Source organism: Bubalus bubalis, chromosome 11, assembly GCF_019923935.1.
Source record: "Bubalus bubalis isolate 160015118507 breed Murrah chromosome 11, NDDB_SH_1, whole genome shotgun sequence".
Classification (NCBI taxonomy): domain Eukaryota; kingdom Metazoa; phylum Chordata; class Mammalia; order Artiodactyla; family Bovidae; genus Bubalus; species Bubalus bubalis.
The window spans coordinates 55,689,144-55,705,920 of NC_059167.1; the positions used below are offsets into that span (position 1 = coordinate 55,689,144).

At 41.4% G+C, this 16,777-nt stretch overlaps 1 protein-coding gene and 1 long non-coding RNA gene across 8 annotated transcripts in view; one reads left to right on the forward strand and one right to left on the reverse strand.

Annotated features, from left to right (window-relative positions):
• TLN2 (talin 2) overlaps positions 1-16,777 on the forward strand; it is a 502,016-nt gene that overhangs the window by 162,219 nt on the left and 323,020 nt on the right. The window lies entirely within an intron of this gene.
• On the reverse strand, positions 10,765-12,455 carry LOC123328072. The gene is made up of 2 exons (XR_006542813.1): positions 12,361-12,455; positions 10,765-10,996 (listed from the first exon to the last, which is right to left on the reverse strand). It is a non-coding gene; the product is annotated as an uncharacterized LOC123328072 (long non-coding RNA).

Genomic DNA, 16,777 nt, shown 5'->3' on the forward strand with positions numbered 1-16,777 from the left:
AGGCTTGACGAAACAGGCCATGGTTTGTGCTGTCAAAGTTAAGAGTTTCGAATTTTCACCCGGGCTTGCTGACATGACTTATTGGTGGTTTCCTGGCCCTCCTGGTGTGGGGCAGCGCTGAGCAGTGCGTCATGTGGGTACAGATCAAGCAAGGTTCTCTCCGAATAGATTTTTGTAGCTGTGTTGTGGTAATGAGGTTCATTGAACTTTTTTGTGGGTTTTGGTGGGTTGTTTTTTTTATTTTTTTTTATTTTTAACTAGAGGATAATTACTTGACAATATTGTGATGGTTTCTGTGATAGTTCAACATGAAACAGCCACATGTATGTACACATATCCCTCTCTCTCAAGCCTCCCTCCCACCCCCCTCCCCATCCTACCCCTCTAACTTGTCACAGAGCTCTCTGGCTTTGGGTTCCCTGCATCATACACCAAATTCCCACTGGATATCTATTTTACATATGGTAATGTATATGTTTCAATACTACTTTCTCAAGTCATCCTACCCTCTCCCTCCCCAACTGTGACCAAAATTCTGCTGTTCACGTCTGCGTCTCCTTTTCTGCCCTGAAAATAGGATTCGGTAATAATCTTAAAGATAGGGAGAACAAGAGCTTCACAGGTTTTTGTGATACTGAAAAGAGATCTAACACTAAACATCTCACCCAGCGCTGTGCTTGGTGGCAATTGACTATTGCTATTATTGCCTACTGTCTTGGCCAAATTTCACCTTTCCTTCCCCCGTCTGTTAGTTTTTGCTGTCTTCTGTTTGTGACCTGGAATTTGCCCTGTGGATTTTGGACAATCCAGCTTTTCTGGTTTTGACCCTGAATGCTACTTGCAAGGACAAGCCTACGTGACACCTGAAAAACCACCTCTGCTGACAGCCCCCACCCTCCAGTCACAGGGATCAGCCTGCTTGATTGGAACAATATTGGCCCAGGTACCTATTGTGTGTGTGTGTTGGAGTGTAGGGAGGGTGGGGAGGTTTGACAGGGGCTTGAAATGGGAAGAGAATGTGCTGAAGACAGCACAATTGATAACGTCCCCTTTTATACAGAGGATGGCTTCTTGAAATGCTTTGCAAACATTAGATTTTCCTGGCATCATATTTTTGTTCACATGTGTATGTACAGTAGAAGTCTATCACTCCCTGAGCCTGTAGACATTATTGTATAGATGTTTATTATAACTTCAAGGATATTTGTTTCCATTTTGTATTGAGCCTTGATTGTCAGTGACTTTCAACCATTTTGTGTCTTGTGGCCACTTTAGATGCTTTGCTAAGTTATAGATTATTTGTAAACAATCTGTTTAATATGGTGGGTGAAAAGACTTATTTAGCGGAACTCTGGTGAATCCCTTCATAAGAAATAGAGAGTATTTAGGACTTGTTAAGTGCCAGATATTGTCCTGGCAGTAAGTCCTTTCTTGCCTCCCATTGATTTGTAAGATATCCTTTTCGAAGTAAACATTACCTCTATTTTTGCTTTTCCAGTGTCACACACCTAGTATGTACTAGGATTCTTTGGATTGTAAGCAAAAGAAAATCTACCACAGATTGATTGAAATGGTGAAGGGTATTTAGTGGTTTGGGGACTAAGAAATAAAGTGATGGGATATGCTAGCGATTCATGTTGGCATTAGGGATCTAGTTTCATGTCTACAGGACTCTTTTTTTTTTTAATTAATTATTTATTTGACTGTGCCAGGTCTTAATTGTGGTGTGTGGGATCTTCAGTCCTCATTGTGGCATGTGGGCTCTAGTTCCTGACCAGGGATTGAACCCAAGCTCCCTGCATTAGCAATGCAGAGTCTTAGCCACTAGACCACCAGGGAAGTCCCTATAGGACTCTCTCAGCTCTGCTCCTCTCTGTATGGGAGGCCTCACCTTCATTCTGTCTTCAGCTCATGGAAGCAACAATAGCCTCAGAGCTCTAGAGCATTCCATCAACCGAGGAAGAGCCAGCAACTTTGAATCAGCACTGCAAGCAGAAGTCTTGAAATTCACAAGGGTTAGACTGGTTGAGGTCATGTGTTTGCCCTAAATGGATCACTGTGGCCAGGGAAAAGGATTCCATTGCTTGTACTGACTTTAGAACACATGTCCTGCAGCTGAGGAGTGAGGTCAACCTCTTGAGAAGCATAAATACAAGCAGAGGCTGTTGGTTAGAAGGAAATGAGTGTTGGGAGGCCATTCATTGGTGTTCACTACAGAGACAGGGCTGTTTTCTTTCTTTTTTTGGCTGCTCTGGGTCTTCGTTGTTGCCCGTGGGCTTTCTCTAGTTGCAGAGAGTGGGGGCTACTCTCTAGTTGTGGTATGCGGGCTTCTCATTGCTGTGGCTTCTCCTGTTGAGACCATGATCTCTAGGTGGATGGCTCAGTAGTTGTGGTACACGGGCTTAGTTGCCCTGGGGCATGTGAAATCTTCCTGGAACAGATATTGAAACCGTGTCCCCTTCATTGGCAGGTGGATTCTTAACACTGGACCACTAGGGAAGTCTAAGTGCTGGGGTTTGAACATAGTACTCTGTCCAGTCCCAGAACCCTGTCATCCAAATGATAACCTCCTTTGAAGCTGCTTCCCCTAGGATGGTTATTAGCTGAGGGCTGACAACCCTCACTATCGGTGTTGTTTCTCAGAAAGTCTCAGCCCATAGTCCTTTGCGTGTCACTGTCCAGGAGTCTGACTTGGGTTACATGTCTAATTGTTCAGAAACTCAGTACGCTCAACTCTTAAGTAAGGGGGTTGGTCTAGATTAATTCACCCTGTATTTATGGAGCACCTGTGATGCCAGGTTCTATGTCAGGGACTACAGTTAAAACAGCATGCAGTGTACACATGGCCTCTGCCCTTATGGGCTTATTGGAAAAGATAAGCACCGACTAAATGGTAAGACAGATGTTAGATGGAGTTCTGACACATGCCTGGCCCTTAGCAAATAGTTAATGAAAATAATCATATAAATACATACTTTAAGCCATATTCAGTTCTACTATAGGGAGCCATAGGGCAGCTACAGGAGGACTAGAGGGAATAAGAACCCAGGATGGAGCCTTAGGGGAGTGACATTTAGAGCCTGTAGCTGCTGTAAAGGCCAGTGAGAACTTCGCAATCCATTTGGCCCTCAAGGAATCTGATGGCTGTCTGGTCCCCATAGTCTAAGAGGTAACTGAGAGGTCACATCAAGTCTCGTTTTTTTCTTTTAACTTTTAATTTTATATTGGAGTATATTTGATTAACAATGTTGTGTTAGTTTCAGTTGTACAACAAAATGATTCAGGTATACATAAACCTGGATCTATTCTTTTTCAAATTCTTTTCCCAGTTAGGTTGTTACATAAGGTTGTTATATAATATTGAGCAGAGTTCCCTGTGCTATATAGTAGGCCATCCTTCTCTCTCTAAGCTCCATATGAAGTTATCTATAGTTTTCTTTATTATAATTATATGTGTTCTTAGGGTTAATCTCTCCATGAATCTATCTGTTCTTCAGTAATCTAGATTTCAGATTCCTTCAAAATGTTCCTTAATGAATAAAGAAGATGTGGTGTACATATACACAATAGAATGTTGTTCAGCCATGAAAAGGAGAGAAATCCTGCCATTTGTGACAACCATGGAGGCGTGGACCTTGAGGGTATTATGCTAAGTGAAATGTGTCAGAGAAATAGTGTGTAATATCACTTCATGGAATCTAAAATAGCAAAACTCACAGAAACAATAGAATGGTGGTTGCCAGGGGCTGGCAAGTGGGAGAAATGGGAAGATATCCATCAAAGAGTACAAAATTCCAATTACAAAATAAATAAATAGGGGGGATCTAATGTACTGTAAGGTGATTATAGTCAATACTGTATTATATACCTGAAAGTTGAAAAAATAATGTTTCTTATTTCTCCAGACCTTCAAAAATATTGTGGAAGTTTCTTGCCTGTAACAGGTATGCATTAAGTGCTCCAAGCCTAGTTCTATATCTCTTCCACAGTACCCTCAACCTCCTCAAGTTCAGGGCACCCCTTCTTCCAGACTCGCAGGATGTATAGTCCATGCCTCCTGTGGGGCATCTGTATTCTCCGCCATCTTTTCATGGGTCATTCCAAAAGATGATACCTAATGATAACTAGAATGGAAGATGTGAGGTTTATCATGTACTTCTAGAAAAGCTTGTCTCCAGACACCTGGGGAAAAACCTGCACACTCTGGACAGGAAGGGTCATATTTGCCTGAAAAGAACAGATGTGAATTTCATAATCTTGCAAAGATTCTAGGCTCTGATCTGCTTTGGAACAGTTTTCATTTTCTGGAGCAACTGTTCCTAACTTACCTGCCACCAAACCATCCTACACCCCCTCTCCCTCTGCCCTGTGATCATCTACTCTTCTCTGGAGAAAGACCTTTTAAAAGCAAGTTTGAGCCGAGTTACCAAAAAAAGTGACTGTGTGCTATTTCTATGCTGAGTTGTAGTAGAAATAAAGAAACATTATCAGGATAAGCTAGCTTTATTATAGTTTTCCTTGTTCCCATATCAGTGGGGACAGCATAGTCATTCCATTAATAGCCTAAGTTGGTGGAGATTTGGGGATGACCTCAGGGAACAATTCACTATGTGTATTACGTGTTTTGGTGGTGGTGTGTTTTTTTTTTTTCTTTTATTGACTGATGTGTATGGGAAAATGGGGGATGGAAAACAATACATTTCTTTGCTCTTCCTTTCATAGATTACTTGTTGCAATAATAATTAAGGTATTTTGGGGGAAGTCCACATTTTTCTTTATAGGAGAAAAGTTAAACAGTGGGGAAAAGGCAGGTTGATAGGATAAGAAACCTTACTAGTGAGGAAACCTCTCTTTAACCTTGTAGCTGTAACGTATGTCTTATTCCACTGTGTGTGTGTGTGTGTGTGTGTTTCCAAGTTGTTTGGCGGTGTTCCAGACATAGCATAGCCTGCAAATCTGCAAATTTGCATATCCTTTTATGCTCAACTAAATCAATAAAGGACAATAGTTCCCTTTCCCTGGACAGAGCCCTGAAATCCATGCCACTCAGGGTGTGCTGGTGAGCCCTTTGCAAGCCTAACCTGGCTGGGATGTACTGACAGTACCTAGTTCCAGCTGGGCACTCAGTAAATATTGAGTGGATACCCAGAATAGCAGCTTGAAGCTGTGAGTATTTGTGTCCCAGAATGATCCTGTCAGTTCTTGGAACATGGTTTGGAAAGACTACCAGGGACAGGCTTGGCTATCTCTGTGCATCCCAGGTCTAAGGGATGTTGTTTCCATATTCTGTTGGTTCTGTGAAGCAGTAGTGCCAGGCCTGCAGGACATTAGGTGGGGCTGGAACATTCTGAAAGACTGGAAGCTTGAGAGGGGAACAGCCATTTGTGCTTCTTATGGTAAGAGCAGGTCCTCTGATAGGAGATGTGGCTGGTCTGCTTGGCACACAGCGTGGGGAAGGAAGCAGGCATGGACTTCAGTCTCCTGCATCTCTGAGGGGGCACTTTTCCTGACCTCTTGGTTATAAAGAAAAGCAGTTGCTGCAAACCACATGGCTCCATTGAAGTAGATTCTGGACAGGGATTTCCCCTTTAACACAGAGCTAGACTGTTGCACTGGGACATAGCTAATCTGCCTCTGTGGGATTCAGAGAAGGGATTTAAGTGCGGGCAGAGATTTTTATGGCGGTGGTTGGTTGGTTTCTTCCCCTGGTGAAACAGCAGCTATTGGGATTTACTCCTCTGCTTTTGCCCTATTCTGGTTATTTCATTTCTTGGCCCATAGTTGTGAGCTATGGGAGATTTTTTTTGAAAGAAGAAGACTGGCTTCTTAGGAGACAGGTTTTCTAACCTCACTTAGTCGTAAGGTTTGTTCTTTCTGTCCGGTCTAGGGAATAGGAGAGAGGGTCCTTCTTAGCATACAGATCCAGGGAGAGTCTGGGCCAGCGATAGCACATGAAACCATCTTGGCACCATGGACAATCTGGATAGAAAAGCAAAACCAGGTTGGTCACTGACCACAAAGCCAAGGCAGATCTCTTTAGAGCAAAAAGTGCTGCTACTGTGTTTAAAATGGATAACCCACAAGGACCTGTGGTGTAGCACATGGAACTCTGCTCAATGTTATGTAGCAGCCTAGATGGGAGGAGAGTTTGGGGGAGACTGGATACATTTATATGTATGGCTGAGTGAGTCCCTTCAGTGTTCAACTGAAACTCTCACAACATTGTTAATTGGTTATACCCCAATACAAAATAAAAATTAAAAAAAACCCAAACAAACAGAAAGTGCTTTGAGACCCATCTCCAGGCACGTGGCTAATAATAAAGGGCAATTTTGAGAGCATTTGCCAACTTGAGCCACTAGCAGAACTGAATTCCTCACGGTAATTCTTGTGATACGCAGGGACTGTGAGAAGACATGGAATGTGTCAGTTGACAAGCCTTTGATCTGTAACATTGTCTGCAGGGGCTGGTCAATGAAATGCAATCTGTGAACCTCTTCAGAACCCATTTAGGACCTAGGCAGAGAAGGCAGTGTTGAACCGGGAGGAAAAAGAGTGAAGCAGCAGTACTGAATGGATGACTCTGGTCATTGAGCCAAGAAACCAAAGAAACCACTAGTCTCTAGGAGGGGAGGATTAACTGGCACTAAGCTCTTAGTCATTATAGGTATATACATATAAGAAAGCTGTTGCTATAGATCATTTATAGTGGTGGTATAAATTTTGTCAGGCAGCCCTTCCATTTCTATAACCTGTTGAAAAACACGGTCAGGTGATATTATATAGACCCTAACTGGAGCATCAAAATCTTTGTGCAGGAGACCTGTCACGCCATGCACCAAAGGGTTGACTTTGAGTGGCCAGGACTATTTTGATCCTTTAGCTGAATCAGCATCTTTGCTGCTTGTGTGTGAACACACAACGCACACACATACTTCCCCTTTTCTCATTTTCTGTTGTCGTCTTCAGTGGAAATAATCCTGGATCCTGATATCATTGTTCACCTTACTCATTGTCTAACTGTCGCTGTGAAGGGGGATAAATCTCAGTCTCTGTTTACTGCATGACTCTCATTTAAATCTTACAGATGCACCCTTGGGTGCTCTAAAGGAACCTAAGATTTCAAGCCTGAAAGAGGATATGAAAGGCTTAGAGGTGACCAGAGCTGTTTTTCTGTGAACGCCTTGGACTGTGCTTTCCTGTTTTCTAGTTTGGTGTTGCCCCTAGGATGATTTTTATACAGGTGTTTGAAAGGTCTGGGCCTGGACTTTTTAGAACTTGCAGTGTCAGTCTGCATCTTCACTGGAAGGCCTTCAGTGCTCTGCACATGGGGAGGCAGCCTGATGAATTTCTCGTCTTCATCCAGCTGTTACTGCCAGTCTGGTTGTGAAATGTGATGGGACCCTGGCCAACTGTGTAATGCCGAAATTCCTTGCTATCTTCTGTGTTGCTTTGTGAAATAAGAGGGTATGTCTGGCAGTCACTTAGAGGTTTAAATCACATTTTGAATTTGCCTGGAGAAATTTATTGGTTTTCTGCGAACCATAAGACATTGTGCAAGAGGCTGTTCAGAAAGGGTTGAAAAATAGAGAGTACTTGAATTCTAGTTTGCGACTCTGTTTTTAAAATGGATAAAATGTTAAAAGGGTCATTAAAAGTGTAAAGTTGGATCTTCCTCCCACCTCCCACCCCATCCTACCCCTCTAGGTTGTCACAGAGCACCAGAGGTTCAAAAGGGAGGGGACATATCTATACCTATGGCTGATGCATGTTGATCATGCATGTTTTACAATATTGTAAAACAACTCTCCTCCAATTAAAAATAAAAACATTTCTTTAAAAGTATAAGGTTGAGATATGGATGACAACTAATAAAGATGGTGTTCTCAAGGTCAGGAGTTCAGAGGCGATAAGAAAACGATGTTCTGGATATCTTCCTTTAGAGAGATAAGGATGGCAGCGTGGGTCTAGAAAACCAGACTGAATTTGAATAAAAGAGAATGAGGGAAGAACATTTTAGGCATAAATGACACACAGAGGTGTGGAGGTGGGAATGAATGAGTTATGTTGGTGGACAATATACAGACTCTTGAAGTAGCAGATCTATGTTTGTGCTAAGAGAAAAGGGAAAGAGCAACTTGAAAGGTAGGAATGGGCATGCATCATGGTGCTTTGGATAACAGAAAAACCCGAGTTAGCTTAAACTGGATAACTCCTTGGTTTGATTATGGGGGAAAAGGCCCACTTTTCAAGTTGCAGAGCTGGTCCTCAAGATTTCCTTAGATTTCCTCATGTTCACAAGATGGTTGCCAGCAGCATGGCTACATGGTTCTTTGTTCATATCCATACCATCAAATAAAAGACCTGAGCTTTTTCTGACTGGACCAGTCTTAACCATCGAGGCAGCCAGGGGAATGCCTTGTACTTAGGCCTGAGTTTCTGCTCATCTCACAATTAGTCAGAATGGGGATGAGATGGGGCTGATTGGCTTATACTAGTAAGGGTCAACCTCTGGGACTCATTTCTTAGGACCACTAGCACCTAAATCCGGAGAAGTCAATGGCAGCCCACTCCGGTACTCTTGCCTGGAAAATCCCATGGGCGAAGGAGCCTGGTAGGCTGCAGTCCATGGGGTCGCTAGGAGTCGGACACGACTGAGCGACGTCACTTTCACTTTTCACTTTCATGCATTGGAGAAGGAAATGGCAACCCACTCCAGTGTTCTTGCCTGGAGAATCCCAAGGATGGGGGAGCCTGGTGGGCTGCTGTCTCTGGGGTCGCACAGAGTCAGACACGACTGACGTGACTTAGCAGCAGCAGCAGGAGCACCTGAATCCTGAGGCTCCTATATAGAGATTTCCCAAAGGAAAATCTAGAAAGGTGGAAGTGAATTGGAGGTTTGATCAATGGGTTAATAATGAAAAAAAAGAAAAAAAGTCCATTCCACCTGTAAATTATGGACAGCTTTGAATCCCAGGATAATTGACCTTGAATGAGTCTAGACTTTATCCTGTGGGCTGATCCATTTGGGCTAATTACAGATTTGTCTTCATCTTTGATAATAAGAATGTTTAACCTTGGCCTTAACTGCCCAGAAAAGTTCTTTGGTGACCAGTTTTCCTTCTTGTCTTCATTGTCTGCTTTTTCTCCTTGCTAGGAGTACACTTGCTCAGTCAACTAGCCAACTTATGAAGACCCTACATAGTGCCAAATTTGAATGGCTCTGGAGAAGTACCTCTCCTTTTTGCTGTGGGGCTCTCTGAGAGATGATCCACTCACTCAAAATTCTTCTGAGGGGTGGGGTACTCAATTGAGTCTTTGGATTGTTCACATTAACGTTAATCACAAATTATATAAAATTACTGAAGTTCAATAGTGCCATTGAGAGGCAGGCCATCCACCCATCCATCCATTTGTTCAATGAATGAGAACTGCTGTGTGCTGTGGACTGTGCTTGTGAATGGGGATGAGGCTAGGTATGGCACATAATCTCTACCCTTGTGCTCTCGATCTGGTTGTGGAAGCCAATAAATGCACAATTCTGACTTTATGGGGTGGATATCATAAGTAGCATATTAAAGTTTAGAAAAGAGGTATTTGTCTCAAATGGATGTATTAACAACAGATGACATTTCTTAGCTCCACTAGCATGCTGAAAGTGGGCTTAGGGGATAGAGGCAGGGGATAGAAATTGTGATCAATAAATCAAAGATAAAATGATACATTTTCAGGAAGCCACAGGTGTTATTCTGTGGCTGGGCTACATCGTTCTTAAATAAGTGGGAGGTGGAGTGGACATACAGATTCCCCACTCTTCCATCCAGGATTCAATTAGTAGGTCAGGAATGTGGGCTGAGAATCACATTTTAATCTCTGACTCCCTGGGTGGTTTTGATCCTGGTGGTCTGAAGAGTCCTGGCCTGGAGTGTGGTATGTGGGTGTGGGGCTGCAAATGTAGGCTGGAAGAGAGGAAGAGCGGGAGCCTGAGAGGGTGGCCAGCGAAGTTGCAGAAGGATAGAGGGTTTCTAGGTCTGAGTCGTCAGCAGGACCCAGTAGGAAGTTGAAAGCATTTGGCAGCAGAGCATATAATCTCCAGCAGAGCATACTTAGGACAGGAAACAGTATCTTGGCCTTATTTTTACACAGTTGTGCTGAAACATCTTTCCAGAATAAAAGACTCTTAAATTAATCACTTGGCTCTAAACTCACACAGCCAAGAATTCAGGTTCCAAACTCCAAGAGCAATTCTTGGTCTACTAGTGTGCCTCCTAGTTGGGAATTATTTATCCTTGTTAAGTTAGCTCAGTGGTTTTGAAATGCTCTTGAGTGACCTTGGAGGTCACTCTACAAATTGCTTGATTCCCTATTTAAAAATATGATTGATTCAAGACTGAATAAATGTATAATATTAAAAGCACATGGGTTCAGTGTGCAGTAAGGATATTTGGGGGCCACTTAACTGGGCCTTTTTTCATAGAATCATTAAGCCATAAGACTGTTTCATTTTGTTCCTCAGACAGGGTAACTATAAGAACCTTCTCAAAGGCTTGTAACTTAATCTGAAAGCTGCTAGGAGTAAGGGTACTTCTCTATCTCATGAGCAGTATACTACAGATTATACTTTCTTATTACCTATGCAGCAATAATTTTTACTTTCCTAGTGTTGAAGCAGAAATAAAATTTCAGGCTGGTGCAATGTTTTATGTTATTGTTGGAGTTTCCCCGTTCAAGTGGAAATGATGGGAAAAGTAGTACTTCTCAGTATAGCTTATAACTGTTTTGTGTTTTCAGTTGCATTTGTTTATTATTTATTTTTGACTGCACTGGGTCTTCATTGCGGTGTGGGTTTTTTCTCTTGTGCTGAGCGGGGTCTACTCTAGTTGCCATACGCTGACTTCTCGTTGCTGTGGCTTCTCTTGTTGCAGAACATGAGCTCCAGGGTGCGCAGCCTTCAGTGGTTTCAGCACGTCGGCCCAGTAGTCGCAGCTCCCAGGCTCTAGAGTGTAGGCACGATAGTTGTGATGTGTGGGCTTAGTTGCTCTGCGGCATGTGGGATCTTCCCGAACCAAAGATGGAACCTGTGTCTCCTGCGCTGGCAGGTGAATTCTTTACCATTGACCCACGAGGGACGCCCCTTCAGTTGCACGTAATTAAGCTTAGAAGTAAAGGGGCGTCAATAAAGTAGGAGAACTGCTTTGTCCTTGACATTTAATTGTTTATTGTTTAGGCATTAATGTGTATCTTGATAGGTGTAAAGATAAAGGTCACTTAGCACAGGATTTCTTATTCTTGGCACTATTGATAATTTGGGCCAGATAATCCTGTTGTTGGGAGGCTGTCTTGTACATTCCTAGTGTTTTGTAGCATCCTTGGCCCCCTACCCACTAGACCAATCATGACAACCAACATTCGTCTCCAGACAGTGCCAAATATCCCCTGGGAGCAAAATCACACCTGGTTGAGAACCACCGAGCAGAGACGAGAAAGCTTTCACGGATCTCTCTTGACTCTGCTGTTAATCTTTTGAGAATGTTGTTCTGTCTAATAAAGGGAAAGGCCTACAATTGATTATTATGTAAGATTACATATTTGCAAATTTGTCTACTTGCTAAAGTTCATTTGTAAACCTAAAATCGATACTCCTGGCTCCTTTACAGTTAGTCTTGGATACACACATGTGCAGAGAGGCAAAAAAAATCTGAGTCACCTGATGCATCTGTTCCCAGCAGAGGTCAAACAAGGTGATGCTGTGCCTTGTTTCAACTCAGTCTGTAAACAAGTATCCCTTTCAGGGTCTATTTAGTGCCACATTTTTCAGATTTTTGTGCTTCTTATTGGTGATTTTGCCCTTTCAAACGGCCCCTAAGTATAGTGCTGAGTAGTGCTTAAGCACAGGAAGGCTGTAACGTGCCTTATGGAGAAAATGGGAGTATTTTATATAAGCTTCGTTGAGGCATGAATGATGGTGCTGTTGGCCATGAGTTCAATGTCAGTCATATCTATCCATCTATCTGTCTGGAGACACACGTAACACAGGGTTATGTATTGATGAGCTGATGAAACTGCTGTGACTGGAGGCTCACAGGAACCTAAGCCTGGATTTCCCCTTTGAAGCAGTAGTTAAGTCTTGACTAGTTCAATGTTTGTGGTGACTGTAGAACATAACCACTGCAAATAGCAAGAATCAACTCTACTGATACTTGGCTAGCTTACATTTCAAAAGCCTGTATTTTAAAGATCTACTGCGATATATATGTTCACCTACTTTGATTTTCTTTATAAAAATTAAGATAGCCATGGTAATGGTAAAACAAATAATTGCAGAGTCAATGGACACAAACATTTAAAACCATTACATACCTGGTGAAAATGTTGTACCAGTTTCCTGTGCCATAGCAGTTCACCACAGTGCCGTTTCCAGTACATCTGTGCCAGCATTATTCTGCATTTTTCCTATTTTTAAAATGACAAAATTGAACATGTTAGAGAATTCAAGTGATACAGACACTTAGAAAATAAACTGTAAAAATCTCTCTTCGTCTCACTTATCCCTACCGTTTCCTAAAGAGTGTTAAGAATTTGGTATGTGTCATTTCAAGGCTTTTAATAAACACACATGAAATTAAATGCATTTTATACCCATAATTTAATACAGATGAAACTAAATATTTGCCTATTTTGTGTTATGCTTTATTACTTCATATAATTTAGGTGTAAAAAATGCTTCCCGTTATTTAGAAAATACTTAAGTTGTCAGGAAAAATTGCATAAATAATGTTTCTATTTAATAGTGATAGTTTAATTTTTGTGCTAAGCAATGAGCTTGTGATAAATGTCTTTTAATCTAATTTGTATTTATTTTTTTGCCAGTAGCCTAAGCTACAGAACACAACATAGATTCAGTCTTGGAATTTTATGATTTTTTTTTTTTAATCACTAGGCTTGATGGAGGATTTCAGAGAATTGAATTTCCTGATAGAAAAGTAATCAGTGGATGCCAGTGGGTAAACATTGCCCAGGATCAGGCAAAATGCATAATATTAATTAGTACGCAGATGTTCGTGGAATGATTACAATGTGAGGAACACTTTTGTGTCAAAGTGATTCTGTAACCCCTCCCCTCACCATGACTAGAGGGAAAAAGACATCTGATGCTCACTTATGAGTTTCATGGCCACAGAGACTACTTGGAGTGATTGGGAATCCTGTAGATAAGAACTCCCTGATCTAGGGTAAGGAAGTGAGACCTCTTTGTACCAGCTGTTGATACTAGATATGAACATTTGATAGAATTTTAAGCCTTATTTCTATCAGAAAACTATAGTTTTCACCTAGGATGATTTAAAGTGAGATAACAAAAATGCTCCTGGGAAAGAAAGACTTAACACATTAGTAGCATTGATTGATGAAAAGACCATATTAAATAAATGATATAGGCTGTTTCTAGGACAGGGAAATTGTAGCCACTTAGGGTTCCCTGTGGGGCTTCACCCGTGGCTCAGTGGTTAAGAATCCACCTGTAACACAGGAGATGTGGGTTCGATCTCTGGTTTGGGAAGATCCCTGCAGGAGGAAATGGCAATCCACTCCAGTATTCTTGCCTGAAGAATCTCATGGACAGAGGAGCCTGGTGAACTACAGTCCATGGGATTGCAAAGAGTCTGACACAGCTGAGTGAGCATGCAGGCAACGTTACCAGTTGACTATTAGAAAATGGTAAAATAAAAAGTATGATTTACCAAGAAGGACTGGTTTCTGAAAAGAATGGAAAAGATAAGGTCATGCCACTGGCTGAGTGTGAATTTCCTCACCTCACAGTGAAAAGGGCCTAGAAAATTCTGTTTTGCAGGGCATAAGATTCTACTTTGCAATAAGGGAGTGTCTTTTATACGATAACTTTGCACCTTGATTCCAAATTCAGCACTTGAACAAGACTCCAGTAGGTCTCTTTGTAGATGTGGAGGAAACTTAAGGATTTTGCAGAGATATGGATTAAAACAATTTTTATTTTTTACAATGCATTTGCTATGAAAAATTCACAGAACTCTTTAGTTTTATAAAATCTATCCCTTCTGAAAAGAAAAGAGAACATCCCTCCCACAGGTTGGGAGTTACAGGGTCTCTTCCCTAGGAGATTCTTAGTTTACTTATGGGATGATTGTTTGTTTACTCGTGCAGGCATTCAGATAATCATAAAAACCAAGAGGCACACCCACTTGAGTGCATAGTTTCTCTTCCAGAATATCTATGGGAGAGGCACTAAAGACAATGTTTAAAGGAAAATATTTTAGATAATTGCCCACAGTCATCTTATTTTTATTCCTGACAAATAGCAAACAAGTTTTTTTCTACTGTACTAATTTTTAATTTGTGAATATTTATGAAAGGGTTTACTTGAAGTGTTCCTTCATATTAACTTCTTTGGTTAAAAAAATTTAAATATGTATTATTAACAATATTTGAGTTCTCAAATGTTAAATACTTAAACATGATAAGAAGTTTGAGAGTAAAAAGTAATAGATCAAGCTAATCGTGTTGCCTTCCTCAAAATATCGATTGCAAATAAAGTCTCTTTTTTGCATGTCTTTAGCTTTGAATCCCAGGGACGGGGGAGCCTGGTAGGCTGCCGTCTCTGGGGTCGCACAGAGTCGGACACGACTGAAGCGACTGAGCAGCAGCAGCAGCTTTGTTTACACAATGTAGAAGGTTTAACTGTAGTGTTGCCACATCTGTAAGTTTTTCTTTGTTTAATGGGCTTTGTAAATACATAAATGAGTGCCTTCACTTTTTTTTCTGGCTCTATAATTTTTTACATCTGTGCCTCTTGCCTGCCTGGAATTTGTTTTTGTGTCTGACAGTGGTAGACTTGTAACTTCATTTTTGTTACGTGACTATTTACTTTCCTAAAATAGTGTGTCAAATAGTTCGTTGTTTTTCCTTTAAATGGTAGGTTTGTTGTCGCCTTGATATCTATGCATTTGTTTCTTGTGTCCCGTATCCTGTTCATTATTTGTGTGATGATATCACACCGTTTTAGTTACTGTAGCTTTACAGCATGTTTAGTTTTGTCAGGATAGTTTTCCCTTCTTTTTTAAAAACATAGTCATTCTGAAGCTTTTTCTATTCCAATTAAACTTTAGAATCAGCTTTAAGTTCTATAGAATATCCTGCTGCTGTGTTGGTTGGGTCACACTGATTTTTTTAAACTGGGAGAGAGATAATTGCTGTCTTAACAATATTGAGTTATTTCATCTGGGAAATGGTAGTTATCTCCATTCTTGTATCTTCTTTTACTGTCCTTCAATAAAATTTAAGATAAGATTGATGTGTTATATTTATAGGTAAGTTTATTTCTAGGTTCCCCCCCCCCCCCCCGTTTCCTTCCCTCCCTTTCTCCCCTTCTTGATAATGATTGGAATTTTTTAAAATGGCATTTTCTAAATGGTTACTGTATCTGGCCATCTATAATTGACTAGATTCTAGGCAGACAGGCATTTCATTAGCAAAAAATATGAAGATATCCTGCTTCCTAGTATTTTTATCTTACTTCATTTCTCTGCATTAGTTAGAGGGTGAAGTAAAATATTGAGTAGAAATAGCATGCATCCTTGTCATCTTTGTCATTTTAATGGGACATTACTTGTAATTTACCATTTGTTGGCTCATTTCCACATATTTCTGATTTAGTTATATTTAGAGGAAAGTATTTATAAGAAAATATCAAATTGACTATAATTGGAGGAAATGTTTAAGTCACTGATGTTTCCCAAAGGGCATGGCAGTGATGTGGGATATGCCATACACATGAAATGTTTCTTATGCATTGAGGTGCTCCTTCTTGATTCTCCTGTAAGGAATTCACAGCATGTAGGAGGCTGCTGAAGCCTCTGAGGACTTTCTGGTCGTTAGGACCTCTGCAGCAATCCTAGGAACATGCTTTGGGCCAGGCTGACTTACATGAGCCTGATGATCAGATGTTTTGGAGAGCATAGGTTCAGTAGAGGGGGTCTAGCCAGAGGGGGCATAGACACAGGTTGGGGTGAAATCTTGGGATATAATAGTCATATTCTCCTTAAGCAGATGGAGCTGAAACAGGAGGGAAGGGGACGGGGCACAACCTTTGAAGGAATGACATAGCCCAAGTGAAGAAGTGAAGTCGCTTAGTCGTGTCCGACTCTTTGCGACCCCACAGACTGTAGCCTATCAGGCTCCTCTGTCCATGGGATTTTCCAGGCAAGAGTGCTGGAGTGGATTGCCATTTCCTTCTCCAGGGGATCTTCCCAACCCAGGAATCAAACCTAGGTCTCCTGCATTGCAGGCAGATGCTTTACTGTCTGAGCCACCAGGGAAGCCATGACATAGCCCAAGGACACAACTTAAACTGATTAGACTCAAGTGGGTCCAAGATGGCCGACAACTTACCTTCGACTAGGCCTTGATCCTCAATATATGATCATCGTAGCACATCAGCAAGCTAAACAACACAACCAGAGGTGCCATGACAGCTCCAAGGCTGACCATCAAAGACCAAAAAGTGGGTGATGGCCCAATTCCTGGAAATCTCTCCACCCGTTTCCCCAAATAGTTTAAATAATCTTCCCACACTTTAGCCTATGAAATTACCCAGCCCATAAAAACTAACCACACCACATTTCGAGGCTGCACTCTTCCTCTGTGAAGGACCACACTCTTGTCTGTGGAGTGTGTTTCTCTCTAAATAAATCCACTTCTTACCTATCACTTTGTCTTTCACTGAATTCTTTCTGCCATGAGATGT